The sequence below is a fragment of the Eulemur rufifrons genome, chromosome 24 (assembly GCF_041146395.1).
Source record: "Eulemur rufifrons isolate Redbay chromosome 24, OSU_ERuf_1, whole genome shotgun sequence".
NCBI lineage: Eukaryota > Metazoa > Chordata > Mammalia > Primates > Lemuridae > Eulemur > Eulemur rufifrons.
The window spans coordinates 21,649,931-21,664,538 of NC_091006.1; the positions used below are offsets into that span (position 1 = coordinate 21,649,931).

General features: G+C 38.0%; 1 long non-coding RNA gene across 4 annotated transcripts; it reads left to right on the plus strand.

The window, feature by feature from the left end:
• The first annotated feature begins 1,055 nt into the window (after window positions 1-1,055).
• LOC138374346 (uncharacterized) lies at window positions 1,056-14,335 on the plus strand. 4 transcript variants are annotated; one of them, XR_011231378.1, is made up of 3 exons: window positions 1,056-1,286; window positions 8,244-9,345; window positions 10,087-14,335. It is a non-coding gene; the product is annotated as an uncharacterized lncRNA (long non-coding RNA). The 4 variants fall into 4 exon arrangements; XR_011231379.1 differs by lacking the exon at window positions 1,056-1,286 and adding an exon at window positions 4,757-4,817; XR_011231376.1 differs by lacking the exon at window positions 1,056-1,286 and adding an exon at window positions 7,941-8,078.
• The last annotated feature ends 273 nt before the right edge of the window (window positions 14,336-14,608 follow it).

Consider the following 14,608-nt stretch of genomic DNA (forward strand, 5'->3'; position numbering starts at 1 on the left):
TTAGGTTAGCTCTAACTTAAAAAAGAAATGAACTCCTCAATAGTGATCATCATTTTGATCATCATACTGTCCTCCTTGGACTGGTCTGTGATGAGAACATGGTGTTCTGGGCAGGTCTCCGGCAGAGCAGCCCAAACCACCAGGAGGGAACAGTCCCTTTGGCAACAGTTTAATCAGTAAGTCCAATGTCACATGGAAAAATCATCTAGAACGTTCACCACGTGTCTTATCCCAGAGAACGCACCCACACATGTTTGTCTACTCTGTGCTCTACTACAAAACTTTACCAATCCTACCAAGAGCTGTTGACTCTGGCCATGAACTACTAATCCCAGGGAGTAGAGGTCACGTATCACCAAGTTAAAGAGCTCACCACCACCACCCCAAAAAAACACCGGGACAGGCAGCCCTTCTTGCTGTTTTTTCCCCCAGTTGTTTCCAATATTTTCACACTGCTCTCAACAAAGATGCCACTTTTCCTTTATTTCAAACAGTCCTCTGGCATTGACTTCCAAACAAACTGCACAAGTTACTGATTTCCTCTTTTCTTTTTTTCTTACATGAGTCTCCTTTTCTCTCTTGCAAAAATTCCTCTCTCTGACCCTTTATTTACTAATAAGTTTGATATTCAATGGGATTTCAAAATATCTAGCCATTCAGGAACAGAGGATAACTGATAAATAACCAGTATCATTTACTATTCTGAAGCTACCTAGATGACTGTGATCTAAAGTAGAACGTGTGTAACCCTTCTATCATTGTAAGGGAGTAGGGCTCAGTCTTTCATGTGCCTAAAATCATCAGTGGGGTAATGGGACATCTCTCAGTAAATTGTATTTTTTTTTTTTTTTTTTGAGACAGAGTCTTATTCTTTTGCCCGGGCTAGAGTGCCGTGGCGTCAGCTCATAGCAACCTCAAACTCCTGGGCTCAAGCAATCCTTCTGCCTCAGTCTCCCATGTAGCTGGGACTACAGGTATGTGCCACCATGCCCAGCTAATTTTTCTGTATATTTTTAGTTGTCTAGCTAATTTCTTTCAATTTTTTTTGTAGAGATGGGGTCTCGCTCTTGCTCAGGCTGGTCTCGAACTTCCTGAGCTCAAACCATCCGCCCACCTCGGCCTCCCAGAGTGCTAGGATTGCAGGCGTGAGCCACCACGCCTGGCCCAAGTCACCATCAGCCCCTAAGGCGGCTAAACTCTTCACCATTTTGAGAGTGTGTGCATTGCAAGTGTCCTGGGCCACCAGGCAGAAGACTATTTGGTGGGGAGCTGGACAGAGCTTCAAGGTACAGAGGATGTTGCTCCAAACCAAACAAATGGCAGAAAGCAGACAGAGCTGGGGTGACTGGCCCTGACACCACAATAGTGTGGGAGCAATAGGAAAAATGTGGAACTCATTCAGGTCCCCCAAAGTTTGCTAGTACTGGATGTCATTGCTTTAGCTGCTTGTGGAGAAAGGCAGGTGCAGTGTGTGTTGTTCCTACTCCTCTGTCCTCCAGTCTTGAATAGTTCATCTCTTGGAGGTGGAGAAATTTGCTCTTCAATTATGAATCCAAATCATATTTCCACACCACCTTCTCATAACTACCTATCCCAATAATAGCATACTAGCAAAAAGGAAAATATCCTTGAATTATAAGTGAAAAAATTTTGTGAGCCCTAGCTGAGGGATTTGGGGAAAAGGAAGACACAAATTAATACTAAGAAATGCATGTGCCATACTGTAGTAAATGTCAATCAAGCTTTAGGTGTATCTCTGCCTAGTACATGCTTTTCTCCAATTATAATAATCACATGTGCAAAAACAAGTGAACCTTCAACAAGTAGCATCATGAAAGCATCATAATTTTATCACTTACTGTAAATTTGGGTTATTTCTTACACGACTCATATTTATGATAAATAATGTAAATGGCTGTTAGATATTGTTGGTGATGTAGTATGAAATAAAATTATCCTATTACTTCTATTAACCACATTATTCTGAGATTGCAAATCAGGGTGTTTTCCCTTTTGTTTTTGTTTTTAACTATTGCCATTTTTAATTGAATTTGCCACTCTAACTATTACTCTTGATACCTTGCAACCAAAGCCCTTCCAGACATAAATCAAGGAGGAGGCTGAAAAAAACACTGCAACTGTCATTCATGAACTCCTATTACTCAAGCTTATGATTAATCAATTATTGGTGTCATTGATTGACTTCACATTATTAAATGTTTTAATTTGATTCTATAAAATAAATGTCTACTAGTAGTAAAACTGCTTTTATATGTGTGTATATTGGGGTTCCAATATATAAAAACATTATATTCAATATTGCTGTTAGAAATATTTTTGGAACACTGGCCTAGATCAATAACCACAAGAAAGGCCAGGTTGGAAATAAATTCAGTATATCCATCACAAGAATAGTGCACATTGTACCAAACAGGTAGATTTTTAGCCCTCACCACCATGCTTACCACCCTCCTCTGTTCTTAGTTTTCAATGTCCATTGCACCACTTTATGACACATGGTTTAGCTCCCACTTGTGAGAACTTGTGGTATTTGTTTTTCCATTCCTGAGATACCTCACTTAGGATAATGATCTCCAGTTTCATCCAAGTTGCTGCAAAAGACCTTATTTCATTCCTTTCTATGGCTGAGTAGTACTTGATGATACATACGTCACATTTTCTTTATTCACTTATCATTAGATAGGCACTTAGGTTAATTCCATATCCTTGCAATTGTGAATGGTGCTGCGATAAACATTCAGGTATCTTTTTTATAAAAAACTTCTTTTCTTTTGGGTAGATACCCAGTAGTGGGATTGCTGGATCAAATGGCAAGTCTACATTTAGTTCTTTGAGGAATCTCTATACTGTTTCCCAACTAGAGGTTGTACTAGTTTACATTCCAGCCAATGGCGTATAAATGTTCCCTTTTCACCACATCCATGCCAACATCTATTGTTTTTTGTCTTTTTAATAGTAGCCATTCCAACAGGGGTAAGGTGGTATCTAATTTTGGTTTTAATTTGCATTTCCCTGATAATTAGTGATGTTGAGCATTTATTCATATGTTTTTTTTTTTACCATTTGTATATCTTCTTTTGAAGAAAACCTGTTAATTTCCTTTGCCCACTTTTTGATGGTTGTTTGATTTTTTTCTTGCTGATTTGTTTGAGTTCTTTGTAGATTCTGGATATCAGACCTTTCTCAGATGTACAGTTCAGGAATATTTTCTCTAGCTCTGGTAACCCTAGGCATTCCTTAGTTTGTCTGCATCACTCCAATCCCCCACCTTCATATGGTGTTCTCCCTGTGTGTCTTCACCTCATTTTCTCTTGGTACATGTCTGCCTCTGTGTCCAAATATCCTCTTTCTGTGAAGACAAGAGCCATGTTGTATTAAGGCCCACCTGAATGACCTTCTCTTAACTTGATTATATCTGAAAGGACCTTATTTCTAAAAAGGCCAGGTTCTGAGGTAGCAGGGGTTAGGGCTTCAACATATCTTTTCTAGGGACACAATTCATCCTGTAATAGTCTCTCTCTTCAGACTTCTCTTAGGTTTCAGCTTTCTCCGGCTGGTCTCAAACTCCTGAGCTCAAACGATCCACCCACCTCGGCCTCCCAGAGTGCTAGGATTACAGGCATGAGCCACCGCGCCCGGCCTGGAGCAGATACTTAAGAGCACAGCATATAATAGGCTCCCAGTGAACATTTATTGAATAAATAAATGGAATGTGTGGAATTTTCTAGAGAAACTGGATAGAATAAGAAATAAATCTGGAAGGAATTTTAAAGGATATTAATGATTTTTTATAAAAGCAAAATATAAAATAGTCCTATAGTGAGCTGTTTATTTTTCTTTAAAAAATATTTATGTATGATGTTATTTAGGATACTAATCTGTCACATAAAAACCTCAAGATACAATGGCTTACATAAGATACAAACTTATTTCCCTCTAATGTTACAGCCAGCTATCAGCAGTCTAGTACTGATAGGACAACCACCCAGGTAGAGGAGATGATGCCACCAATCTCTGGACTCCAGGTAGCTGGTCCATTCTCTCCACCCCCAGCTAGTGGGACGAGGGAAAAAGGCAGGCAAAATATAGGCCCATTCCTTTTAAAGACATAATCCAGAAAAGGCATACATCATTTTTACTTATCCATTAGCCAGAATATAGTCACACGGCCAAATCTAGCTCTGAGGAAGGCTAGAAATGCATATATCCAGCTAAAAACTTGGGAGCCTATCATTAAAGAGAGAAAATGGACATTGGAGGACAAATACCAGTCTCTCCCACAAATAAATATACGTGAACATGAACAGAACAATTCTGGAAGAATTGTTTCTGAGGAAATAGAACAGAATCCCAGAGGTCTAGGTTAGAGAATGGCTTGTTTGGTAAACCATTTGTGTTGGTTGGAATAATTACCAGGTTTGTATATTACTGTAGTGGCATTAAAATTTTTTTCTCACTACACTCAGATGTCCAATAAAAATATAGGATTTTGTTTTCCATAACTGGTCATGCATCTTTTCCCCACTGAATAGTAGGGAAAGGGATTCAATTTTAATTTTTGAATTATGGTAGCTTTCTCTCTCCTAATTTAAAGTTATGTTTGATAACTCAATCTTTTTTTGTTTTATTTTGTTTAAATGTCTACTCTCAAGCCATCCCCACACCCAAGAACTTTCCATAAATGCCACAAAACAGTATGGATGGAGAGGGTTCATGGGATCTCATGGCACTGAGGAAAATGGGAGGTCTGCACTTGTGCTTGTCTTCAGATGTGCAATGCCCCTGAAGTGTGGTTGGTAAGGACCCATCTGTGACACTTTGCCATCTGTTCCTGAGTCTACAGCTTGTGGAGAAGGAGGATCAGGAGTGTGAAACATACCGTCTCTGCCTATCGACATTGCTCTACCTGTTTATTCTGTTGAGGTTGCCCCATGCTGGAGCAGGACATCCTTGCAGAGTAGTAGTAGTGAACACGCAGCACACCACAGGATGGGGCAAAGACCCTTCTGCCCTCAACATCTACTCATCAGAATAAATGCTCACATGCCCTCAGCTGATCTAACACTTCCCCCCTCGAGGATTTTAGCCTGGAGAGGAAACGTCAGGACATATGCATTTCATTGCTTTCTTGCTCTCTCTTCTTCTCAGTCAGTCTCCTGAGTACAAAACAGGAAGATGGAGGCTTTCCTCTTTTTTCAAATCCCTCTTCTGCCCTAGAATAGCAAGCCTCATGGCCTAGCCATCATTCTTAGAAGCAGTACCATTTCGAAGGTGGGAAAGAACACTGTAAGCTCCCAGATCTGGTTCCTCATGCATTAATGGAAGCTATACAATTTGGAAAACTCTTTTCTTTTTCTTTCTCCACAAACCCCAGATTCTGAGGTTATTATAAGAAATTTTTTTGGTGGTCAGAATTGGTTCCGCTCTATTTTTTTTTTAATTTAAAATTTGCAAAATTACACAATAGTGGAAAGAATAAAATGTACATATCACATTGATTCAGAAATTATCAATATTTTGTTGTGTTGTTTCACCTGTAACCCACTTTTTCCTGCTGGACAATTTAAAACAAATTCAGATATCATATTATTTTTCTTTCTCTCTACAGGCTTTCAATAAGTCCAAATTTCACCAAAAACTCCCAAAAAATAGCAGCTGCCTTTGCCTAAGTAGGAAGAAAATCTTGAGCACAGAAATGCATAAGAAAAACTTTTCCTTGCAAATTGGGGAAATGACAAATTAAAAAGAGCCATGGTTTTCATTGTTAAACGTTTTACATAAAAAATACTAACTTTTTTGTATTGGGAAAAGTAAATACTATCTTATAGTTGTTTTCTCACTTTAACAACTTAAAGGTCTCATATTTAAAACTTTGTCATCCGTGCAGTGACTGATTTATTATTGACTCACAATTTGAAAAGGTATTTAAAAATTTAACTTTTCCTTTTGAATTTTCCCATTTGAGAGCTTGGTGCTCTTTATATGATTATATTAAGTAAAGGAAAATCAGAATAGAAATTATATATTCACTGCAAGTGTAATTATGATTTAAAAAAATAGATACGGGGGTGGGATGGGTATAAACTAGGAAGAAACTAGGAATGTGATCACATGTAGACTTAAACCAGAATTTTTCCCCTTGAAGTTTCCAGACATTCTATAACGTAGCTACAGCACTTCTATAGAGAAATAGTATTTTAAAAACAGGGAAAAACTAGATTCTAGGGATTTTCTTAATGTAATTTTCTGATCTTTTTATTTTTCATTTCATCTGGTGGTCTCACCAAATTACAAATTATTTCTAATGTTTACCCAGTTGCATGCACAACTGCATACCAAGAGCTCCAGATGGCTTCTTACAACAAAGCTAAAGCAATCTTGTTTCTATTAAACATACTCCATGAAAAACTTCAAAAGATAAATGTCCCAAATATATTTTGACAGGGAGAACCAACACTTTAGAATACTTAAATCCCATTTTGCTCTCTGGGGTATTTGGAAAGATTCCGTAATGCTATCCAAATGGTGAGAAAGTTCTGTTGGGTACACAGAAGGGGGTAGAACAGGGAGTAAGGGAACCTGAGTTCTAATCTCTTTTCTGCTCTAACTTTCTCTGCAATTTAATGAGTTTTGTTACCTATCTGAGCCTGTTATCATATTTAAAACGTGAAGAGCATCCATCTCTCATATCACAGTGCTGTTAAGTTAAAGAGTGCATTAATGTTATTTCAACATTATTGGTATTGAATCAGTAGCTAACCATCCAAAGATAACTAGTATGTTAATTGTGGAAAGTGTCTTAATAGCAGCAATGTTAAAAGGACCTAATTCAATTCCACAAACTTAATGGAAATCAGAGTTCGAGAAAAAAATGAGCAAGTTTAGAAATAAAGCAATACAAAGAGAAAATGAATTAGAAAATACTACAGACTATTTAAAAGAAAGGCATAAAGTTTTTCAGAAACATTAGCTTTAATTAACCAAAAATGTATGTATTAATTATCAGTTAATAAATTGTGTGGTGCAATAAGCTTGCGCAGATAAATTTTACCACTGCTAAGGATTTGCAAGTGAATTTTCTAGAATTCATATATTACTATAACTAATCTTTTGTAAAAATGGCAATAATGATGCCTCAGTTTTTCTTAAAGTATTACTTAGAGTATTATTAAAAGTTAACTTTATTGCTATTATAACCAGATTGAGAATCAGTGTTTTTGGAACCTAAACAGGCATCTAGCATACTGCTATAATTCCTTTACTAAGATAATACCCTAATGATGGTTTAAATTGATGTATCCTTTTCCAGTAATATATATATGTGTAGCCTTTTGTTCATGGATGACCATTCTGTGACTGCCACTTAACATATAGACTTGTGCAAAGAAAGCTACCCTGTTTTGATAGGGGCCAGGAGTCCCAGAGAATTGCTGCTACTTCTTGCAGACAATTATTTAAATGTCTATGCATTTCAAGTGGTGCATAAATTACAAGGCCAGAAATTTACAAGTAATGCAATTTCTATAAAAGAGAAAGAATATATAGCACTGTAAAAGAATTTCTTTGCCTTCTAGGAATCAGAAATCTCTCAAAGTGAGTATAAGCCATACACTTATGAAAATATCTTATTTTTCTAATTCTTAGGTACCTTAGAAAGAACTTAAAGGTAAAGATATTACACATCTAAAGAGAGTGTTTTGCAGTACCTTTGTGCACCATTAAGCAACCCCAATTTTTTGTGAGCCAGCAGATATTTCAACCACCTCTGGCTTTCTTGATGTTTACCCAAATATTTGTCTTTTCACATCATGTTCACTCCGTGGCCACAGAAATTTTTAAACATTAAGTTCTACCTTTGGACTTTGGGGCATTAATAGATGATAGGCCTTTCAGCAGTGCTTCAAATGAGAGAAAAAATATTCCATAGTGGCTGGATATGGGTAGTTAAAATAAATGGCTAACATTTGTTGAGCACTTGTCATATGCCAAGCACTAGCTTTTACAGGTACTATTTCATTTTACCCTCTCAGCAAATAAGGAAATTGAATCTTGGAGAGGTAAGGTAATTTACCCAAGGCTGTTTATTCTGTTATTGCAAGAACAGTTCATTAAATCTTACAGCAAATTCAGTGCTTCAAGAATGTAGTGCATGCTGAGAAAGACAGATAGCATAGCCTCTCCAGTTCTTCTATATGTAACCATTATTTTATCTGTGCTCATAGCTATAACCAAAAAAGAAGGGGGAGAAAGAGGAAGAGAAGGTGAAGGCGGAGGAAGAGGAGGAGAAGGAAGAGGAGGAGCATAAGAACAAGAACGAGATGAACAAAAAGAAAAAGAAAAACGAAGGAGAAAACAATGGCATTTTTCTCCCTTGGAAAATAAAGGCTAGATTCCAAAAATATATCATTTGGATCCTATTAATTAGTTCTTAAGCTATTGCTCTCTGGTCTAAAGCCATCCTTCTTGCCTTTACTTTGTAAAGTTGGGACTGGAACTCTGAAAATTACATTTCTCCTTTGTCAGCTAATTTTTGCTAAAATCTGCCAAAGAAGGTTGCAGCAAAAGATTAGAAAGCCTGAGGGGAAAAAAAATTATGCAAGACAGATGAAGACAAATATATATATATGAGAAACAATATGAAGAAGAGCAGCAGTTGATGAAATGCGAAACAAAGAAGCAACAGAGAAATTCTTTAACCAAGCAAAATGGATCTTTAAAAATATTGATAACATTTGAAAAATTCTGACACAATTGATCAAGAAAAAAGAGAGAAAGCACAAAAAAATGAATTGATGGACACACAACTAGAGCTACAAGAGAAACGAAGGAAAAATAATAAGGGTTTCTGCCTATTGGAATGGAAGACCAGGGGATTTAACTTTTAAAAATCAACAAAAACTCTAACAGCCGATGAAAAATGGAGAAGAAACAAAAAGGAAATGTGGGGATACCAACATATGATAAAAGAAAAAGGAAGTGACACAGTAAAGCTAGTTCTCAGCATGTATAAAGAAGGGGAAAATTGGGAGCAGTTGCTGCTGCGGGTCAAAGGCCACTGCCACGGAGAAGCTGACACATACGGCTCAACAGGAAGGAGAAAACCAAATTTGAAAATATCGCAAATACATCATTCACAGTGATAGTGGAAGTGTGTGACATTTGTGCCATCACACACTGTTTATGGTGATATTAATAGTGTACAACCTCTCCGAAGGCAATGTGGCAATATGCATCAAGAACCATAAAAGTGTCCATACCATTTGACAAGGTAATCCATGCTTTGTAGTTTATCCAAAGACAGGATTCAAAGATGTGCCTCAAAAGGTATGTTCCTAGTGATTCATGACAGTATTAAATTTTAACTGCGTGCACTGACATGGCCTATGCAGATAGAGTTTTTTTTTTTCCCACTCTAGCTCCTTGAGCACTTGCATAAGCAATCGTACTATATAGAATGTCTGTAACCCAGCTCCTACTTCATCGATTTTAAGCAACCTAATAAAGCATATTTACTTAAGAAGCTGATATTGGAAAAGAAGGAAAACTCATAACTATATAATCTACTATATTTGAAAGATTAAATAAGAGTTCAACAAACATGGGAATGATGGGAGACCAATTAAACTTGAGCAAGGATTATAGCCAAGTCACCTCCCCCAGGAAGCCTTCCCAGACAACCTATAATGTGGGGTAGCCACCCTGTCTACTCCATTGCCCCTGCACTTCCGTCTAATACCTCATGTTTACAGTACTTCATAAGGTATTGTTTATTTCCCTTATCCCCACCTGATGATGGTGTGACTCTTGAGATTATGGACTGTACCTTTATCTCTGTAACCCTCACATCTGGTCAAAGAAGGATTCAATAAATATTGATTGAATTGAAACTGGAAAAAGATAGAAAAGATATTTGTTCATGAAAAGGGGCTTGACCTGTAGATATGACAACAAAGAATAGGGATCAATTCATATTTCTTTTCATTAAAAAAAAATATGAATAGCTGGGTCTCCTAGTTTATGGACAAGCTAAGACCTGTGCTGAGTTTCTTTCATTCGCTTTTCCAGATCCACACCACACTCTTCTCTACCCTGATCTATGCCACAGCAAGCTGACCTGCTTGGACAGAGAGCATCACCTCAATGCCTTGCCCTCTAGATTCCGCGGGACTCTGTCAGTGGAAGGCCTGGTGGAAGACTGGGGTTGGTAGGAGAATCAGGTGAGGATACTAATTTCCCTTTCCCCTGCCTGCTGGGTCCCTTTCCCCTGCCTGTGAATTGGCTGCATCGCTCTGTGGGAAGCTTCAGCTCTGGTTGGGCAGCATCTCCAAACAGCCACTTTCTCTGAGTCCTGGTATCTCCCCCCTCCTCTTATTTCTTTGGGCCTAGGAGTAATGCTGTCTCCCCATTTTGCTAGCCTTAACATAGTTAGGTTCTCTAAACTCTGCCCCCACATTTGTGAGCAGTTCTCTTCTCAAATAATACTCTCAATAATACTCTGATCTTGCCAGAATGCTGACTATTAGAATTCAGACTATCACAATTCAGCATTAGACCTTGAAAAAGGAACAATTTTTATGGTTGACATTAAGCCCCTCTAAGTGTTTTTTTTTAACCAAAGATATAATAATTTTTTTAAACCAAAGATATAATAATGCATGTTCAGAGACTCTCCTAAGGCAGTTTTAATTAGCAGAGAAGTGCTAAGAGCTTTATTGTGAGCAAGGATTAATTCTTTTGGAAATTAATAATATAAACTATAGTTAGAAAATAGCAGAAAATAAGCTATAATCCAGGAAAAACATTATTACCAGTTTTTTTCTCCACAGCAGTGATACAATTTAATCTTATAATATTAAAGAACAATAAATATTGAGAATCACTAAACAATGTGTCTCCACTATGCTATCCATTTTATGTTATATACTCCCAGTGCTAAGAACAGTTTCTTGTACATAGATACTGAGAATGTGTTTATTGAATTAATTAATCAGGAAGAACATGTAAACAAAACAGAAATGTCATCTTAAACTTCCATAAAGGGGAATATTTCACAGTGGGAATATTAAGTGGCATTCTGGTCATTATATAACAATAAAGACAATATCAGCTTGAAGATGGACCCAGAAAATAGTAAATACTCATGAATAAATACATGAAAATGATGACTAGGTACACAGACTAAAATGATTGGACTCGTATGAAAACAATAAATACCATTTGTTAGGTACCTACACTCTATTAGGTACTTTACATATTCTAGCTTCAGTCCTCACTTTCCTACTCAGTGGAGGTAGTCAAGGAAGGCTTCTGGGAAGAGGTGCTACTGTGCTGGACCAGAATGAAGGAGCAGGAATCATCCATGAAAATGAAAAGAAAAAGAAAGTTCCAGTTAGAACACTATCATAAGCAAAATCACAGAGGCAAGAGAGCAGGATGCATTTCAGGAACTTCAGACATTTCAATGGTAAAGAAAGAGTAAAAGTTGACTGGAGACAAAGCAGTCCCCAGATTTTATCCTGAAGACCAAGGGGAGATATTATTTCTACATAGAAATATTATTATCTAGTATTTGTTTTAGGCATGTGTGTGGTGCAGCAGGGTAAAGATGATTGTTATAAAGACTAAAATAAATAATATGGGCAACTATTAATAATAAGTGTACCATAGAGCACTGTTCAGACACTAGTTCTTACCTTTCTTAGATTGTTGCTATACTGCTTTTTGCCCCCTGGCACTGTTGCACCAGTCCACTAAGAAAGGCCACCTAGGGCTCTGTGCCCAAAGAAAGGCCACCTAGGGCTCTGTGCCTGGTCAGCTCCTCAGTCTGTCTGGCAGATCCCCAATGGCGTCCATAACAACCGCATCTTTTGAAGTTGTGCATTCTTTGTCTAATGCGTTAACACGGCTCTGCTGCACTCACTGGGGCAAGAGCGCCACCTCGTGTTGCATCACTGACTGTTCACAATCCCCAACATACTTTTTTTCACTTAAGCTGCTTATGGATGAGGTCTTTGAAGCTTCCTCCCAGGAGTAACGTAAAACAGCAAATTATTAACAAATATTTTTCCAAAAATAACAAAAAGGGAGCCCAGAACCTTTTTTCATTGTTGATGCCTGGTATTAGATTTGTTGCTACATGCTGGAAAATGCTTAGCCTATGTCTTCTGAACTCTTGCTGTAATTGTTTTTAAAAGATTTATGCCCTTTTAAAAAATTATGTCAAAAAATACAACTGAAATTATGCTCTAGGACTGAAAGAGATTAAGTATAAACCTAGCTTGCTCTGTCTCACAGAGGTCCACACTCAATAATAAGTTTTTAGAAAGGATTCCAGGGGACTGTTAGAACGTACACTCCTCGATGTCTGCAAAAGAGGCTGCAAGACTTCGCAGCTTCTTTGAAAAGGGGAAAGACCCAATGAGGAGACAGCAGAAGACCCTGAGACTGCCAACAAAATGAAAGCTGCATTTAAAAGAAAATACCGAGAGTTCCACTTAAATTACAGGTTCATTGCAACAGGTGATTTACATTCTCCAAGCCTGCTTTGCATAATACGTGGCAACTGGCTAGCCAACAAAGCCATGAAACCTTCAAAATCGCTTTGCCACATGGAGACCAAGCACCCGCCACTAAAAGACAAGCCTTTGGAGTTCTTCAAAAGAAAAATATGTGAACACGAAGAACAGAAGCAATTATTGAAGGCCACCACTTCACCCAATGTGTCTGCACTGAGAGCATCATTCATAGTGGCTAACTGCATTGCTAAAGCTAAGAAGTCTTTTATTATTGGTGAAGAATTGATTCTGCCTGCTGCTGTGAACTTTTAGGAGAAGCTGCAGTTCAAAAGGTGGCACGTGTTCCTCTTTGGGCAAGTACCATAACTAGATGAATTGATGAACTAGCAGAGGACATTGAGGCACAATTGTTAGAGTGGATTAATGAGTCATAATGGTACACAATCCAGGTTGTCGAGTCTACCGATGCTGACAGCAAGGCAACGATGCTTGTTTTTGTGCAATATATTTTTCAGGAGGATGTGCATGAGGATATGTTATGTGCACTTTTGTTGCCAACCAACAGCACAGCTGAAGAACTATTCAAGTCTTTGAATTGTCACATATTAGGAAAATTGAATTGGTTATTTTGCGTCAGTAATGCAGGGACGGAGCAGCTGCCATGCCATGACTAGATGGCTTTCCAGTATCACTACTTGGGTCAAGAAAGTCACTTCTGAATATAAGTTCTATGCACTGTGTCATCCATAGAGAAATGCTGGCTAGCCAAAAAATGTCACCTGAACTAAACGTTTTGCGGGATGTGATTAAAATTATCAACTTCATTAAAATACACACGTTTAACTCATGTCTGTCTGTGCTGCTCTATGAGGAGATGGGCGCAGAGCACACACATCTTCTCTTACACACAGAACCAAGACGGCTTTCTAAAGGTAGATCACTGGCCAGAGTTCTTGAGTTAGGAGAGTCACTCCAGAGATTTCTTTTAGGAAAACAGTCACTACTGGCAGCACATTTCAGTGACACAGAATGGGTCACAAAACTTGCTTGCTTGTGTAACATATTCAACCTGCTCAAAGAACTCAATCTGTCACTTCAGGGGAGAACAATTGTGTTCAAGTCAGCAGATAAAGTGGCTGTCCTCAAAGCCAAACCTGAATTATGGGGGTAATGAGGGAACACTGGGATGTTTGACATGTTTCAAACGTTAGCAGAGATGTTGAAAGAGACTGAGCCAGGGCCTTATTTCTCCCAGCTGGTGCATGATCGCCTATCTCAGCTTTCAAAAGAGTTTGAGCGTTACTTCCCAACTACAAAAAAGAAAATCCCAAACTGGGAAGGAATGGATCCATGACTCATTTGTGAATAAGCCAGGTGAATCAATTTTGTCCGTGCTAGAAGAGGATCAATTGTTTGAGATCACAAATGATGGTGGCCTTAAAAGTATGTTTGAGACAACTTCAAATAAAAAGCAAACTAAGAACAGTCTCATGAGTCAGATGAACGTAAGCCCTTCTGCAGGCAAAGGAGTCGGAGTCTTTGTGGGGCAAAGGAGTCAGCATATTCTGAGTCAATAAAATTAAGTCCCTCCATGTCTCCCATTCCAATTTGGGAGTAAACCACTCTTTCTGTATCTAGCTATAACTTTCACATAAAACACCAGGTAAGACTGTGAATTCAGCTGAGGTTGGAATTGGGAAACCTACAAAATTAAACTTTGAGTTTGATCTTTGTGGCTGCCAGAGAGAAGATATTCTTTTAGCTGGTTTTCAATCTATGCCCCAAATTAGAAATTTGAGAATGTCATTCTTTTTTTTTTAACTGTTCAGCTTATTTAGAAACAACACTTCCAACCCACTCCTGATACCAATTTATATCAGTTAGCATTTTTAGTTAGAAACAAAAAATAACCAAGTTAAACTGATGAAGGCAGAATAGGACATTATTAAAAGGATTTGGGGTAGCTCATAGATTCATCAGGAAGCCTAAACAATTAGGGACAAGGCTTTGAACTAAAAACAATGCTCAAAATCACACCACAGAAATGGTCTAATAAGAACCCCACTATGGCC